The sequence below is a fragment of the Girardinichthys multiradiatus genome, chromosome 12 (genome assembly GCF_021462225.1).
Source record: "Girardinichthys multiradiatus isolate DD_20200921_A chromosome 12, DD_fGirMul_XY1, whole genome shotgun sequence".
Taxonomy (NCBI): domain Eukaryota; kingdom Metazoa; phylum Chordata; class Actinopteri; order Cyprinodontiformes; family Goodeidae; genus Girardinichthys; species Girardinichthys multiradiatus.
In genome coordinates this window covers 37,241,986-37,259,475 of record NC_061805.1, presented here as the reverse complement: position 1 = coordinate 37,259,475, position 17,490 = coordinate 37,241,986, and the positions used below count along the sequence as shown (strand labels likewise).

At 39.8% G+C, this 17,490-nt stretch overlaps 1 protein-coding gene and 1 long non-coding RNA gene across 7 annotated transcripts in view; one reads left to right on the top strand and one right to left on the bottom strand.

The window, feature by feature from the left end:
* The window catches only part of LOC124878511, a 53,716-nt gene that overhangs the window by 12,784 nt on the left and 23,442 nt on the right, over nucleotides 1-17,490 (bottom strand). The gene's annotated exons all lie outside the window — the stretch shown is intronic.
* Nucleotides 1-17,490, top strand: part of fam172a (family with sequence similarity 172 member A) — a 213,827-nt gene that overhangs the window by 188,543 nt on the left and 7,794 nt on the right. The window contains exon 11 of one of the 4 annotated variants that reach the window (XR_007040801.1): nucleotides 3,073-3,162. The exons of the other annotated variants lie outside the window; for them this stretch is intronic. The gene's annotated coding sequence lies outside the window, so the exon portion shown is untranslated. The remainder of the gene's footprint in view (nucleotides 1-3,072; nucleotides 3,163-17,490) is intronic. 4 annotated transcript variants of the gene reach the window in all.

Here is a 17,490-nt window from a genome sequence, read left to right as displayed (position 1 = left end):
TATTTATTGTAAATTGATTTGACACGAATGTATGAATGCCAACATGACTGTCTCTGTGAGTCTCTGATGGATTTACACTTTATGTTGTCCGGTGTGGGATCACCATCTTGTGAAACACACCTTTTTCGTGAGATGCATCACACCACAGTTGACCCTGTTGGATGGAGATTGCCTGGTTCACCACTACCCTGACACAATCCGCTGTGAATATATTGAACCAAGCTGCAGAGAAACAGCTAATTATCCATCCTTTCAACCTCTTTCTGTAGCTCTTCTTTTTTATCATATTTCTCACTCTCATTCTCTAGTACCAGCTTTACATTTTTCTCACTGCATTTGTCTTATTGTCTTTTTTCCCCTTTTGTCCAATTTCTGGTTTTCATCTGTTTTGAAATCTACTGCTTGCAAATACTTTCCACACTGTAAAACCAATTAACAACAAAGCTAGATTCATGTTGCCTTCCTTTATTATCGGTCCCACTCTTGATTGTCTCTCATCCCTGGTCACGACACGTCACATTTTAAACCTGCTCGGGGGGTCAAGGGGAGTGCCAGAGGTGCGGTGACTGACGTGGCACTCTGGCTGACCCCTGGCAGCTTGGCAGAGCTGCCTCCATAATGAGATTAGCTGGGTAATGCCGACTCTGTGTCTGTTTCTCCAGCCGCCCAGCCCACCCTTGGGCTCTTTATTTAGCCACCAGAAGGACAGGGCGTGCCAGCATTTGCAGGTCGAGTGCAGGACAGGTCCCACAATCCCACTCCCCTTTATTTTAACTTCCCCCTACACCCTATTTATGTGAACCCCAAGCCACTTCATCCTTGTCCTTTCTCATTGTTTTTATTTTTCTTTGTTTCTTACTCCTTCAGGTTGCTTCACTTACAATAGTATCTCCTTTATTTGGTTGTTTTTTGTCATTTTCAATAAGTTTTGGTCTGCTGCTATATCATTATTGGTATAATTTCTCAATAAGTCAGGATACGTTATGACAAGCTTCCAAAAACCTTTTAAAATGTGTAGGTACAACAGGTTAGGAGCCTCTAAGTCTTCACCTGTCCATTCGAAATCAAGTAGCCTCTTGAATTACAGGGAACACCTCATTAAGGAGCATGAAAGAAAATCAATTTGCTGTTTGAGTAGTCAGATCCTTGTTTCTTAAATTTAATGTTAAAAGGTTCAAATCTAATTTGACAAGTTCTGAAACAACTAGTTATATCCCAGTCCCCTTTAATTAATTTGCTTACAGCTTACAACCAAAAGAAATGTGTCTTCTTGCCTGATGGATCAACTAAACGTACAGTGACATCATAACAACTAAGGAAAAGGTTACCAACATCCAGAAACCACTATAATGCATTGCAAGGTAGTCTGAAATATGGGCCCAATAAAATTGGCTGTATTTTTCCTATATTCTGTTTTTTGTCATTTTGTTTTGTTTTTGTTTTGAATTTTAAGAATATTATTTACCAAAAAGTAATCCTTTAACCTTACAGAAGTTTGTGGTCCTGTGATGTTTAAAATATAAAGAATTCAGTAGAAAAATAACCCAAATTTAATAAGATTAAATTTTATTTTTGTAAAGCTCTAAAAATCTGCCTATCACTCATATTTTTTTTTATAAAACAAGTCTCACATGTTCAGAAATAAGATGCAAGAGGTTTTTTTTTTTTGGTTTTTTTTACCATTGAACTTAATTAAAACAAAATTTTCATTGCAACTTCCCATGTCCCACACCACAGAAAAGTTACTCGACAGTCTTCTCTGCTCCAACATGGGGTAAAGTTTCATAATTTTCTGACTTTGCAAATACAACTACATGAGGTCTTCAGTTAACACACATCTTATTCTGGTCAGGATCTTTCTATAGTGAACTTTTTTCTGATGTGTTATGCTAACATTATCTTGGTTCCTCTCGGTTTTTATATGACTCGTTGATAATTCCACTCAAACCATCTGTTCTTCCATTCCTATTAATTGTGTGTGGACCAAATGTTCAGAAAGAGTTATCTTCCCTTTCGTAAACTTAATGCTTTGCTTCAAACTTCTAATTAATACTGACTGGTGTTATAGCAGCTCAGGTCTCTCCCACAAGGCTGTCGATGCACTTCATCTGACCATGACTGGGTCAGGACTGATTTTCCATTTTACCCATATCTTGATCAAAGTTCAGACTTTAGGAATAGGTGAATTATATCAAACTTAGCATTATTGCTCCAAAAAGTAATAAACTGGGACAAATGTTATATAATGATGCATTTATAGCTTGTAATACACATACAGTTTGCCCTGACTAAGACAGTACCTCCAGTACCTAAAATATTCTATTTTCAAAGAAAATAGAAAATCTCCATTTTGAGAAATGTCATTGCAGCATTAATTGCAAAGCTCCTTTTCCCCCCCTTACTCCACCACAAAGACACACTAGGCCACATTTTTAAAAGCTTTGGTTACAAATGAAGCAGTATTTAAGTGGTTAAACATGCCACAGTAAGCCACCTTTACCCTTTAGGTCCCTTTGTTAAGATGCCTCTGTGATATGTTATGATTTTTCTTGAGCTTTTATTGAATATAAGCACCAATTAAACACTTGAAACTTTGTTACCATTTCAGCTGTTATGAGAGTGTCCTTAACAGACCGGGGGCCTCCCATGAAACAGGTGTGCCCCCCTCAGTTTTAAAGTCACTTTATGTCTTGGAGAGCGTGACAGCTTCAATAAGTCCGACAGAGATATAAAGCTCAGTCCAGGTGTCCAGGTGTTCTAAGTTTCAGTATACAATTGTGTGAATGCACACCAACACCTGCTTGGCTGTGGCCCCGGGGCACAGACAGGTTCAAGTTCCACCCAAACAAACATATTGTACCAATTGCTTATTGTACTTTTACTCTTCTGAACGTGGGTGTATGATTTTCAGCTTTTGCCTGGCAGAAATGTGTGTAACCAACATACTTCTAGTGTATGGCCTCTGCACTTGTCATTTACACTGCAGGGTTGTGTTACCCAGACATGTCAAAGTTTGCTTTTGTTCCCACTGTCACTTTGCTCTTCACTGTGAGATTGCTCTTGATCACACAGGCATTGGGTTCTGACATTTTTGTCCCCACTTCTTTATATCCATCCGAGACCTCCCTAAACAAACATATCATCCTGGCAATGGTTACAGGGGTGAGTTAACTTCTACCCAAATCACATTCTCTCTTTTATTTTAACACATATATCTTTCCCTCAGACAGGTCCAAATGCCATGCCATTCAATTTGTCATGTTACACACTAGACTGTGCATAAAGTGGTAGGAAAGTGAAACATAGTTTTTAAAATTGTTTGATGTTTTGTGTGGTGTGAATTTGTATTCAGTCCTCTTTAGTCTGAAACCTGTAAAATCAAATCTAATGCAATGATTTTTAATAAAGACTGGCAAGAAGAAAGCCATTACTTAAAAAGGGCAATGAAAAGTTTTATTTGCAGAAACCACTAACTGGGTACACGCGAAAAGCAGTGTGCGGTAAAAAACCAACACATCACATTACCCTGAAACACTATCCCCATTGTAAAACATGGTGGTGGCAGCATCATGCTGTGGGGATAGTTTTATTTCACAAGGAGAGAGAAGTCAGGGAGAATTAATGGAAAGCTGAATATGCCTAAATGGAGGGTAATCCTGGAAGAAAACCTGTGGGAGGCTGCAAAAGACTGGATGAGAGGTTCACCTTCCAGTATGACTAAACATCCAGGCAGAGCCATAGTGGAAAGGTTTAGATGAAAGAATATTTTATGTGATGATGGTCCTGCTAAATATCAGACCTTAATCAAATTGAAAATCTAAGGCAAAGGTTTAAAATCGCTGTTCACAGATGCTCTCTATCCACTCTGGCAGTGGTAGAGACATCCCCCAAAAACTAGTGACTCTAATTGCAGCAAAAGGTGGTTTCACTTAGAGGGGTAAATACCAATTTTAACCACAGTTTGTACATTTGTATTTGGAAAGAAAAAGAAATAAATAGTTACTTTTGTAGTTTTTCTTTTACCTCATGATAAGGTGCTATTATATACTTGTCGGTCTCATAAAATCCCAATAAAATACATTGAAGTTTGTGTTTGGAATGTGACAACATGTTTAAATGTTTAAAGGTTTCAACACATGCGATGCACTGTACACCTACAGGACCTGTCGTCAGCAAGTTATAAATTGTATGCTAAATAGAATAAAATGCATGCATCTATGAGATGTTTATTACCAAAAACTTACAGTTGTGTTCAAATCAATAACCAGAGCAGTCAATGTTTGCAGTAGACATTGTATACATGCCAAGCAATTCCCTACAAGGTGTAGTAGAGGAATAGATAATCAACAGATCTAACAGTCATGACATACATGCTCCTAACAGGTTGTGTATAAAATAATAGCAGTGGAGTTCAATAAGTGAGATCATTCATTTTAAGAGAAAACAGTGGGCAACAGGTGGCCCCTATTTAGGGAAGAATGCACCAAATGTTCTATCTGCTGTTATTGTTAATTTGTCTCTGAATGTAGGTTGTTTCTGAAATGATCAGGAAAAGAGTACTTTTATTAAAAAGTTTATTTCAGAGGGGCAAACATATGAAGGGCAGAAAATGGCAGGGCGCTCAGCTTAGATCATAAATGTGAAAACCAAACCCAGGATAATGTGGAAGAAAACCAAAGACTATCATTCCAAGGGATTAGAGAATAGCCCAAATGGTGAGGACTAAGCCACTGATCAGCTCCGTGATGGTCAAATAAGGTCTACAGTTAACCTTGGGCATTTGCACTCATATGGTTTGTTTACTTTGGTCTGTATCAGAGAAAACTCCAAGCGAACCAAAACCTGCAACCACAAACTGCGTGGGAACAATCGCCCTGTTTATTGGTCAGATATGTCTGGGGTGGGAGTACCAAATGTAAAAACAGGAAGCAGATTCTGTGTCCTGAGCTACTAGAAAATACAGAGAATTTAATCATATCATCACTGTATTTCTGGGTAATGTTTTAGGCATCATTATCAGTGCAGTATACCGAGTGATTTTATGAAATCTCTTGAAGGTTGTATAGGGCTTTATGCTTTACAAAAAAGACGTGGCATTGTTTATTATTTTGTTTACTCTACTGTATCCCACAATGCAATGCAAACCTGGCAACAGGAAGGCATTTCGCTCAAGCTTGTAGCATTAAACTGGTAGCTGTGTCAGATCGGGGTTGGATCACATTCACACCATAAATGTACCACTCTAGAATTCATTTAGAAATGTACCAAAACCACCTCCTTCAAAATATCTTGGTACAGATGTTTTGGTCCACCCCCTACTGTGATTGCTGTGTTCACATCTACACAAAAAAACCGCACCTAGGGGGGAAACGAACCAGAGTTGGTTTTAACAGATTAAACACCTCAGGTGTGAAAATACCCTTTGAGTACAGTAACAATTAGAATACACCTAAGCCAAGCTGTCAACAAGAAGCCCTGTAAAGTCCTGTTGATACAATGTAATAGGCTGAAGAGATTATAATTTGCCAAATAAAACATTTATTGGCCCGAAGACCAATTAGGAACATTGTATGGATTGATGAAAGCAAAGTTGTTATCTTGGGTCTAAGGACTGCAGACAGTCCCAAACACTGAATTCAAACCATAGTACACTGCAAAACAAAGGGATGTTTCTCATACAATGGTCTCAGTCCAATTTACCACATACCGGTGACCATTGGTCATTTTGTATATGTTAAAATACTTGGAAGAGGACGTGTTGCCTAATGCTGAACATAAAATGCTCTAGAAATTGTTATTTTAAGATAACCACACCAAGAATACCAATGTGAACACCATCTTGGCTGCAATTATTTTGTACAAAAGTATACACACTTTCTTCTTTCTATTTGTTTTAACAAAATTATGAAAATTCAGATTTTTCTCCAATGTAATTATTAAAAAAAAAAAACATAAGATAATATTAAAATAAAGAGGAAAAAGGCACAATTTTGAAAGTGTCACAGGTGACAGGATCTTGTGAGAAGGAAAGTGTTAGAGGTTTAAGGGCCAAATAATAAAGTGAAGAAAAAACAAAAAAGCAGTCAGAGACAAGAAAAAAGAACAAGATCAAGAACAACCTGCGGGGAAAGAGAGAAAAGAGCAGTTAGAGAAAGGGGATCTTCTGGATGGAAGATTGTAACATCACACTGTAGGTTCTCTTATGGGACTACTAGAGATGGAGCAAACTCTCTGCTGCATGCAGAGAGAGGAAGCTTTGCTAGCATAGAAAACATACAAGAGAAGAATGAGAGATGTGTGCAGCAGAGGAAAAAAATGCCTTTTTCCCCTGAGGTGAAGTGGGAATTTTCTGCTAGCACTAACGGTATGTAGTCAGATAGCTGAGAAAGAAGAGGGAAGGAGATGGAAGAGCGAATTTTAGTAGAAAGGGAACCTTATTATGGCCGAAACAGGAGAACAGTTTCAGAGGAAATTGCAGAATTTGTAAAATAAAAAAGTGTAACAGGAATTCGGTATAGTTTATGAAGGGGTTCAAAAATAATATTAATTTGTTAATTTCACAAGATAATTATTTTTCTAGATTTTCTTGTGATAGACTATTTAAATTTGTCTCCCGCCATAAAATATCATGGCAAAACCCATGACAGTAAACGCTCACTTTGTCATTTTATTGGATTTGTAACCCTGGACCCCAACACTGCTCCTTTCAGCAAGCTGAACACTACACTTATGCCTTTATTGTGGAGTGTAACCTTGGATTTCGGTGTGTATTATTATGTTGTAGAAGTGTACATGTGAAAAGCATCATTAAACCAAAGTAACCTAAGTGGTTGTGCATTATTGCTCAAGTCAGTCAAAGCCACTAGGTCTTTAGAGAAGCTCTGCTCAAAGGTCAGAGAGTGGCTCTGTGATCTCGGGAGAAACTGCTCACAGACACAGCAATAAATACAAAAAGAAACTTTAACTGCTTGTAAAATATGAGGCAGTCATCTCCATTTGCTGCACGTTTCCTTGGCTGTGTGCATACGCTCGCTTAGATGTGTTTCTAGGATGGAGGTTTTACGTAAGGCGGGGAACAAGACAGGGTTAGGGAGGGTTTTAATATGCTTCTTTGGCCCTTGGGGGGTTGTACAGTTAAAAGTAGACGCGCAAGGCGTGCAGAATCACACCACATTGAACAACAGAGGAACTGGGGGTGGTGGGTTGAATGAGTGGGATGGGGTTGCTGTGATAAAAAGTGAAATCATATCACTTAGCAGCTGAGCACAGATGAAGCTGTGTTTGAACTGGGAGGCATAAAATATACATTGTAAACATAGTGTTCATAGCTTGCCATAATTATGACACAGGGTAGGGTTTATGCTTATCTTTCCTCCTCCTTTTCACCACTCACCCTTATGGTTTCCCTCTATATGTTCATAAAGCCCCAGTTCTGCTAACTTTTGTATTTAAAGACTTTTCTTTCTTTCCACCTCACCTGCCTCAACAACTGTCTGCAGCACTTCCTCTCTACTTTCTACTTCTGATTTTTGTGTAGAGTCTGCAAATGAGCTGTTCTCTCCTGATGTTTCTTCTCTTTTCGGTGTCTGGTTTTTCTACCTCCTAGTGGCCTATTGTGGTCAATGATCCAACTCTTCTCAGTATTCTGAACAACACTCCTTGCAGAGTATTGTTTGTATATTCCACAGGAACTTAACATGATTAGCTCAGTGTTCAATCTTTGCATTTTTCAAGTTGTACTGTTTCTATTTTTAGATGGATGTCAAAATTACCTAGTCACTGGAAACAAACGACTTTTAGCTCGACTAACTGGTTGGCAACTCAAAAACACGATCAGTGAATGCACCATGCCTAATGGATTGTCCTTATAACAATTTGTGGTGTCAAATGTTTTACTTTTTTTCTGTATTAGTGTGGCGTTTAAAATTAGGTTAAAAGGAATTTAAACAAGGTGTAACGATCTATTTAAAATGGAATTTTATTTTCTACAGAGGCCTTTTTGGCTTTTCATTCAGCCTGCTACAACAGAGAGCTAGACCTTGACATTCACTGGTCAATTCAGTTCTTCATTTTTTGCTTGTGGTTTTGGTTGTTTCATGCCTGACATTCTTGGTTTATCCTCTTCAACATCTATCTGTTATAGGGTTGTCATGATACTAAAATATAAAACTCTATGCAGATATTATGAAAAATACTTGTTATAGCCATAGTCATTATTGGCTGCACTAGTAATATGTCAGGAATTTTGGTCATTTTACTCATTTATTTTACCGTATCTTTGAAGTGTTGCCTGTTTCGTACCCCATAGAGCTCTCTATTGTCTTTTTGCTGACTTATTTAAATGCTACTTGTGAACTTCAGTATGCTGGTTTTTAAGAAGCTCCTAAAAGCTCTTAAAATATATTTGTTGTATAAATTGTCCTCAAAAGCCAATGTACAGCATTGTTTTGATGTTCCACTGCCTCAGCATCCCTGAATAAAATGAATGTCTCAGTATTAGGCTTTTGCAGAACTTAATGTTATACTGGGTAAGCACTCAACTGTGTTGGTGCTGACACAATTCTAAAACATGCAAGATGCTTGTTTTTGAGGACTGAAGTTGGCCATCTCTGATCTAAAGAAAACACACGCATAGACTGATGTTTGCAGTCAGTAATGCTAACTAACTGGTAATTGTGCTAATTGCTAATAAAAAATGCTAAAGGAGTTTTAAAACGCTTCGTTTTACAATGCATCTTTAGTCAGTATTTGGGTTAACTCTTAATTGAGTGGGTGGAAGGCTCCAGTGACCTGTCCTTCACTAATCTGAGTTTGTCTCGTCCACTGTACTACAGGTATACCCAGTCCATCCAAGATATTCACACACAAATAAAGTCACAATCATGCTTTACTGTGTGTTGGTCTCTTGCAACATCACATGGATTATTGTGGTTGTAATGTGACACAATATAAAAATGGTCATTGCTTTAGTGAGACACAGGGGCAAAATGTTTTAAAATATCAAACAAATTCGCATGTCTTGGCTTAAAAACAGTAAATTCACAGATATTAAGGTTTTGCCTGATGCTTTCCTCTGTGAACTTGTACTTTCTTGGTTTTGGAATTAAAATCAACATTTCTTGGATGTCAGTCTCTGCTAATCAACTTGACTTCATATCAGAATGCAGTTGCTTTGTTAAGATCAGACTCTAGGCTGCAACCTCTCTCCTCTCTGTGGAGTGAGAGTAGAGGTTTGTTCTCTTTCTGACTCACACATTTCAATGAAAAATACATACGGCAGGGACTCGAAGCAGCTTATCAAAAGGTTAAGTCTTCCCCACTGTTTTCTCCGTCTGCAAAATGGAGCATATCCAACGATAGCGGCGGCAGTGGATCACTTTGTGTTTTCCTCTGTTTTTGTAGAATTGCTGTGACTGAGTGCTTTGGGTCTTTTATCCTAAAGTCAAGTGTCAAGTACCAGAGTTTCTGTTTGCACTGTGCTCCCAGGATCATTCATTAAAAAGTAAGTTGAGTCCAGGTTCAAAACATAATGATTCCTACAAGTAGAAAGGTTGCTTACAAACAACATTAAAGACATATCTAACTTGTCAACATTCCTGACACTAGCCATATAGTGGCTGGCAAAAGAATTCATACTCCTTAAACTACAGGGGTTGGAAAATGAAACTGAAACACGTAATTTTATTGTGGGAGGTTTCATGGCTAAATTGGACCAGCCTGGTAGCCAGTCTTCATTGATTGCACATTGCACCAGTAAGAGCAGAGTGTGAATGTTCAATTAGCAGGGTAAGAGCACAGTTTTGCTCAAAATATTGAAATGCACACAACATTATGGGTGACATACCAGAGTTCAAAAGAGGACAAATTGTTGGTGCACGTCTTGCTGGCGCATCTGTGACCAAGACAGCAAGTCTTTGTGATGTATCAAGAGCCACGGTATCCAAGGTAATGTCAGCATACCACCAAGAAGGACGAACCACATCCAACAGGATTAACTGTGGATGCAAGAGGAAGCTGTCTGAAAGGGATGTTCGGGTGCTAACCCGGATTGTATCCAAAAAACATAAAACCACGGCTGCCCAAATCATGGCAGAAGTAAATGTGCACCTCAACTCAACTGTTTCCACCAGAACTGTCCGTCGGGAGCTCCACGGGGTCAATATACATGGCTGGGCTGCTATAGCCAAACCTTTGGTCACTCATGCCAATGCCAAACGTCGGTTTCAATGGTGCAAGGAGCGCAAATCTTGGGCTGTGGACAATGTGAAACATGTATTGTTCTATGATGAGTCCACCTTTACTGTTTTCCCCACATCCGGGAGAGTTATGGTGTGGAGAAGCCCCAAAGAAGCGTACCACCCAGACTGTTGCATGCCCAGAGTGAAGCATGGGGGTGGATCAGTGATGGTTTGGGCTGCCATATCATGGCATTCCCTTGGCCCAATACTTGTGCTAGATGGGCGCGTCACTGCCAAGGACTACCGAACCATTCTTGAGGACCATGTGCATCCAATGGTTCAAACATTGTATCCTGAAGGCGGTGCCGTGTATCAGGATGACAATGCACCAATACACACAGCAAGACTGGTGAAAGATTTGTTTTATAAGCATGAAAGTGAAGTTGAACATCTCCCATGGCCTGCACAGTCACCATATCTAAATATTATTGAGCCACTTTGGGGTGTTTTGGAGGATCGAGTCAGTATCCCTGCGAGTCCACCAGTATGACGTAGTGACCTGGCCACTATCCTGCAAGAAGAATGGCTTAAAATCCCTCTGACCACTGTGCAGGACTTGTATATGTCATTCCCAAGACGAATTGATGCTGTATTAGCCGCAAAAGGAGGCCCTATACCATGCTAATAAATTATTGTGGTCTAAAACCAGGTGTTTCAGTTTCATTGTCCAACCCCTATATGTCTCTACCAATTTTGCATATTTGGAGACAATAGAGATTTTTTTTGCCCTTTCTTCTTTGCAAAATTAACAAGCTCATTCAGATTGGATGGAGGGCATCTGTGAATAGCAATTTTCAACTCTTGCCACAGATTCTCCAATGGATTTAAGTCTGGACTTGACTCGGCCATGCTTGCACATGAAAATGCTCTAAACAGAAACTGTTACATTGGAGCTCTGACTGTATGTTTAGGGTCCCTGTCCTGCTGGTAGGTGACACTCAGCTCCATCCATCTTCCTGTCGGCTCTGACCAGCATACCCTGTCAAAGCTGAAGAAACATATCCCCAGGGCATGATGCTGCCAATACCACGTGTCATGGTAGGAATCTTGTTTTAAGGCTAATGTAAATTGCTTTCTGCCAAGCACTGTTTTTATTGTACATTGGCCTTTTCATTTTAACTAACCAGAGCCCCTTTTTTCATATTTGTAGTAACACCAACATGACTTATGAGGTGACTGTTTTTTTATTTTCCAAAGGTTTTTCTTGTGCTAATACATGTTTTTTTTTCAACACCACCTCAGCTATATTTGCTATACTTCCACTCATTTATTTTACATAGCTAAAGTTAACACGGTCCCTTCTAAGGCCTTGTGTGAAAGGAGTGCTGCCTGGGAATGTGATAGCAAGAGAAAAGGAGCTCTGGAGAGTGAGTTATCTTCTTAGATGTCATTGAGGGGCGCCTCTTTTCTCTACCTCTCCTTCTCTCTATCATTTGGCTCTTTCTTCTCTTCTCTCTGGCTCCCTGTCTCTCTTGTTCTCACTTGCACTCTCAAATCATCCTCGCCTGCAGTGGTATTCAGACAGTCCAAGGACAAAATAGAGATATGCTGGGAGCAATGGACTGTCCGTCAGTGTGCGCTTGTGTGTGTGGGTGTGTGTGGGGGGGGGGTGTTATGTTGAGACTTTGAAGCTGTTTTCTCCTTGTCCTAACAGATTGGAGGCCCGTCCCTCTCCATTTAACCCCCTGATGCTACATCACACGCTTACACACAAACAGAGCCCACTTAACAGGCAGCTGTGGACACACTTAACAACACATAGCAAGATTTAAGATTCACCTAGAGCTCCATGCACAGCTTGATATTGTCGAGGTCGTGCCCTTGTGTTTGAGGACTGTTACGTTCGCTTAATTTCATTTTTACTAACTTGTCAAGGTGACTGTTTTGGCATTAAAAAGGTAATTTCCATAAAGATATGTAAGATATGTGTTGATTTTTTTTATTGTACTCCCACATGAGCAGCACCAAGCTCAGGGTCTCTCTATTACTAAATCATGCTGTGTGTTAATGTGGCCTTGCCTTGTCTGACTAAACCAGTTTGAAGTAGATGGCCCCTAGGTCTGTGACCCTGAAAGCGCACACAAAATAAACGAAATATCCCCCCCCCAACCACATATACACACACACACACACACAAAGAAATCCATCTTGGAGACAGACTTTTCCCTTCGAGAGTGTGTGTGACATGGCAGCTCCGCTCCTTAAGACAAACAGGGGAAATCCTCCTTGTCTTGCCCTGTCCATCATTGGCCATCTCAATATCCCCAGGCATGTGCCTGGCTGGAAATCCTCCCTCACCCTGCTCCAAAAGCTAAGAGATTTGACCAACACCCCTGCACCCACGCACACACATGCACAGGCCCCTTGGCTCCAGACAGGTTCCCCTGACGCAGGGACACGCTCCGGCAGGAAGTTTAAGGAGAGGTTTGTGGCATTTTACTTCTGTCAGAACACTTCAGATTTGACCCCCTCTTGACCAGGTGGCTTCCTTCTCCTCCATCTCTCCATAAACAACCACATCCCCGTGACTAAAGGCGCGCCGGCTCGCCAAGTGTAATAACATCAGTCATGTTTTGATGTGAGACTGAAGGTCTACATGAACTAGGGAGGCATCACAGCAATAGCAGTCTGATGTGTTTCTTTCTGGGCTCTCCCTGATTGCAAGGACAACAGATCTTTGTCATGGAGGAAACTATGTTAACCTGTCACCTTGGCAGTCTTCTCCACCAGCAATTTATTCACTATGTGTCAAAACACACCCATACACATGTGCACAAACTTTGTTCACACACAGACACTCAGAAAGAGGAGCTAGCTGTGCGCTGATCTTGCTGAGTGTGTGTCATCTCTATTAGCACATTCCCAGATAGGGCAAGAGCACTCTTATCTGTGGTGACCCATTAATTACACTTTGTTCCATTAAGTGATCTATTTCAGACCTGCCCCACCCTCAACACCCTCTTTGCTATCTCCACCTCTGGCCTGCTCCTCCCCCACCTGAACTCTTTTTTTTTTTTATGTGTAGTCATTTTATCCAGCCAACACACACACACACACCATCTCCTACTCACTATATGTGTTACAACACATGGATCACAAGGTCAGTGGAAGAGTAGCTCTGTACTTGCAATGAACAAATTAGGTCTGCAGGTTCTGCAGGGAATGTCTCTAAGCTTTGTACATCTAGAGATGGCAATTTTGCTTTTTCCTCTATGCAAAATAGCTAAAGCTCAGTCAGACTGAATGAAGATCATCCGAGAACAACAGTTTAAAGGTCACACATAAACACATAAATATACTTCTGAAGTTCTGAAGGCAGTTGACTGCATTGGATTTTATTTAGGAGTATCAGATTAAAGGTTGCTGAATACATAGTCACACCTCTTAGTGTGATTTAAAGCTGACTACTCTTTGACCATTGATACCGAATACGACTTGTCTTTTGTATTGTATTGCACCGACTACGCCAAAACAAATTCCTTGTATGTCCAAAAACGTACTTGGCAATAAAGCTTTTGTGATTCTTTGTTATTGGTGTATGGGCTTATCCTGCTCCTCTCTTTTTCCAGAGCCTTTGTGGCTTTGTAGCATGTGTGTGAGCTTGGTGTGGTCTTGGAGGTGAACAAGCATGTGCATGTGTGTGTCCCAGAACTCAGTTAGTTGAAGCTTTACCAGGGGACATGTGTTTATTGGAATGAGGAGTGACTGTAGTATAGTGAAGTACTATAGTGAGTGTCCAGTTTGGCCTGGAGTTTGGTTTATGGACTCTTGGTTGGAGCGAGTGCACGTCAGTATACCTACATATATGGATGCTCCTTCTCTACTCCATCTCGTCCATTTCGTGCTTGGCAGGTTTATCTGTCCTGGCCTTTGTCCAAGCATCATGATGTTCTCGGTAAGTGTATGTACATACATGCCTGTGGAGCCTTGCCTTGTTTACCTTCTTTGTGGAGGGATTCTCTTTTAGCCATGAGCTTAGATTGTGCCTGGGTATGGAAAAAACACCAAAAAAAAAACTCTTGCCCGTCAACAGGATTGGAACAAAAGGCCTGGACAGGGAAGTAGGACTACAGTGTTTATCCTAAGAAGGCCCTTCCATAGACATAAATGTGTGTGCCCACTGTCTCACTCAGACCCAGACTTTCTATAGTCTTGTTCTATGATATGGACGCTTCTCTTCAAAGCAACAGGTGTATGTTTTTGAAACCACAAGTGCTTTGTAAAGGTATGCATGCTCCTTGAGCTTTTTTACATTTTATCATAATAAAACCACAAACGTCCATATGTTGCATTAAGATTTGTGTGATAGACCTCATTTATGTGTAGTTTTGTAGTCTATTCCATAAAAACACATAAAAAGTACTTTCAATGTGATATAAGGTGGTAAAGTTCAAGGGATATAAATAGGTCGGTATGGCTCTCTATTAATTCTTTTTTAAATAAAGTATATAGCTTATTTTGATGTGTCCATTTCTTTGATTCAAAATTTTATGTTTTGCATCAACATGCCTTTCCCTACAAGATGGAGATTCTTCTACAGAAAACAATTATACAGATCCAGCTTGAGTCTTTTAATTTAATATTGTTATTTTCTTTTAAACTCTTTTATTTCAAATACCAAAGGTAGAACCAAACATTTTGTTTACCTGCACCTCATACTCATCTCATCTCTTATTCTTATGCATTTCAAGCACTTCCCTGAGAGCTCAGTGAAGCGGTTAACATTGAGAGGTTATGTAGAGGGGAGGGGATGTTTGAACCTTTTGATTTTTACTGGAGAGCAGAGCGTCTGACGCTGGTATCAAATAGCCCCCAAGTCCTTGGATCAGGGTTGTCTTGTAAATACTCTAAGTCTATAAAAGCAAGTGTCTTTTATGATGGCCAAGGCCAGTGTTCCCAGTTAAAAGAAAAAGCACTCAGTCCAATCTCGGTGTCTGGCTAGAAAAGGAAATAGATACTAGAGGAAAGCTGAAGATATTTAGCTAAATGATACAGAAAAAAGTACACTGCAAAAGTATTCATACCCCTTGAATTTTACTTATTTTGTCCCATTGAACCGTAAAGCTTCAATGTCTTCATTAGAATTTTACGTGAAAGACCAACACAAAGGATGGCATAAAAGATTAGTGTGCATTTCTGTCTAGCGCCATATCCATTGATACGCCTAAAGAAATTCACTACAGCAAGTGTGTTTATGTTTCAAAACAGTATCCTAAGCCCTAAAGACCTCAGGGAGCACTGTTCAATCCATATTGTAAAATCTTATATTATGACAAAAATGCAAACCTAATTAGACAAGGCCATCCAACCAAACTGATAGAATTAGAGAGGCAGACAAGAACCTCATGGCAAATCTGGAGGAGCTGCAAAGATCTACATTATAGTTGGAAGAAGTTTGTCATGGAACAACAATTGGGCATTTATGGAAATCTGGCCTTTATGGAAGAATGTTCAGAAGAAAGCTATGGTTGAAAGTAGGTCATAAGAAGCAGTTACCCACAAACCATGTATGGGCCCCAGCAAACGTGTGCAACATGGTACTCTGTTCAGATGATACCATAACTTGACTTTTGACCTACATGCAAAATGCTAAAGTTGTTGGTCAGAATATGGTTATTGTTAAATAGTGGGCAATCCTGGAAGAAAACCTGTTACCATGATAGCTCCAGCCTAGAAAAACTAGGCTGGAGCTATCATGCAAAGTAGAAGTGGCAAATATTTCAGTCTCCAGATATTCACAGCTGATAGGGACATAACCCAAAAGACTTCCAAGTGTGTAATGGCAGTGAAAAGAGGTTCTGCAAGGTATTGGTGCTGGGGTACTGAATACATATTTTGAAAACCATGTGTCAATTCCCTTCCACTTTACATTCTATTTTGTGTCAGTTTATCACATACAATTCAAATAAAATAAAATACATAGAGGCTTTTGATTGTAACTTGACAATATAAGAAAAGTTTGAGGGTAAATGTTTTTGCAAGGCATTGTGACAAGGCTTTTATCCTTGTCACAGTTTTCCTTATCCATGAACCATTTTATTGAAAACAATGTAGCATAGACTGGTTGATGATTTCAACTAGTTAATGTGATATTCTCTATCTGGTCATCCTCTTGATTTTATTCTTGCACTCTTTTTATTAGTCTAGGTAAAAACAAAGTCCCTGAGCAGCTCCTCTAGCAAATGATTCAGGTTCCTCATAAATGGATGTGTAATGAGTTCTGCCTTGTTTTTATCTAACAACAACACACAGTAATAAGCAAAGCAATTAAAAGCAGGATGACAGAAATGTCAGTCGAGGTGGGGGGAAGCATGGTGGCCCCCACTTATAACCAAGCAAAAAACTGAATTTCATTCAAGAGGTAACAGTGAGAAACTGCTTTAATCAAACAAACTTTGTTTGGGGTAATTTTCTCTGGTTTGATGCAGGTAAGCAAGGAAAATAGTCAACCTGTGAATGCGTGATGTTATTTTCCTTTTCTTTTAAAGAAACTGGTTATTTAGCAGACTTATTTCTGCTTTTAACTGTTTTAATATATGCTTAAACATTCTACCCTGCGTGACAGTTTAGGATTGTATTTATGGGTTAATTAGATTTCTGGCTGAAGATGACATCCCCATGCTTTGTTAGAGAGGCGAACTTTACTCCGGTAGTGTGGCTGACCACCTGTCACCTGCCTGCACCTCTCTTTGACCTCGTCTTCACTGGCAACCTGTCGCACCACCCTGAACAGACAGCCACATGGAACAAAATGACATCCTTGACCTTTAAGCATGTCTCTGACAATACTCAAAAGCTCGTCTGCAAATGCGTGGGCATTGCTCGGGGACGACCATACATCTAGGCTCGACCCCCACTCACACTCTACGCACACGCCACAGAAGATCATCTAATATCAGAGAGTCAGGAACGGAAATCTGATCATCTGACAACCAGGATACAGACAGCGATTCTCTCCCGGTGATGCATGTAATAGATAGTTTCCACAAACAGCAGCCCAGCTAAGGTTACAAGCAGCCAAATACTGTGCCCACAATGCACTGCTGGGCCTCACATTGAGATAAAACAAAAGCTTAGGTTACATTTGATGGGAAATTGATAAGATAATCCTCTGTTTATGTGTTGTTTCTTTTTATCTGGGGTTTTCTTAAAAAAAGGAAATGAGAAAATGTTTTTTTTTTTCCTTACATCAATATTTTAGCCTATTAGACGAATACTGTCCTTGTCAGGAATTCTGCTTTTCTGAATATCT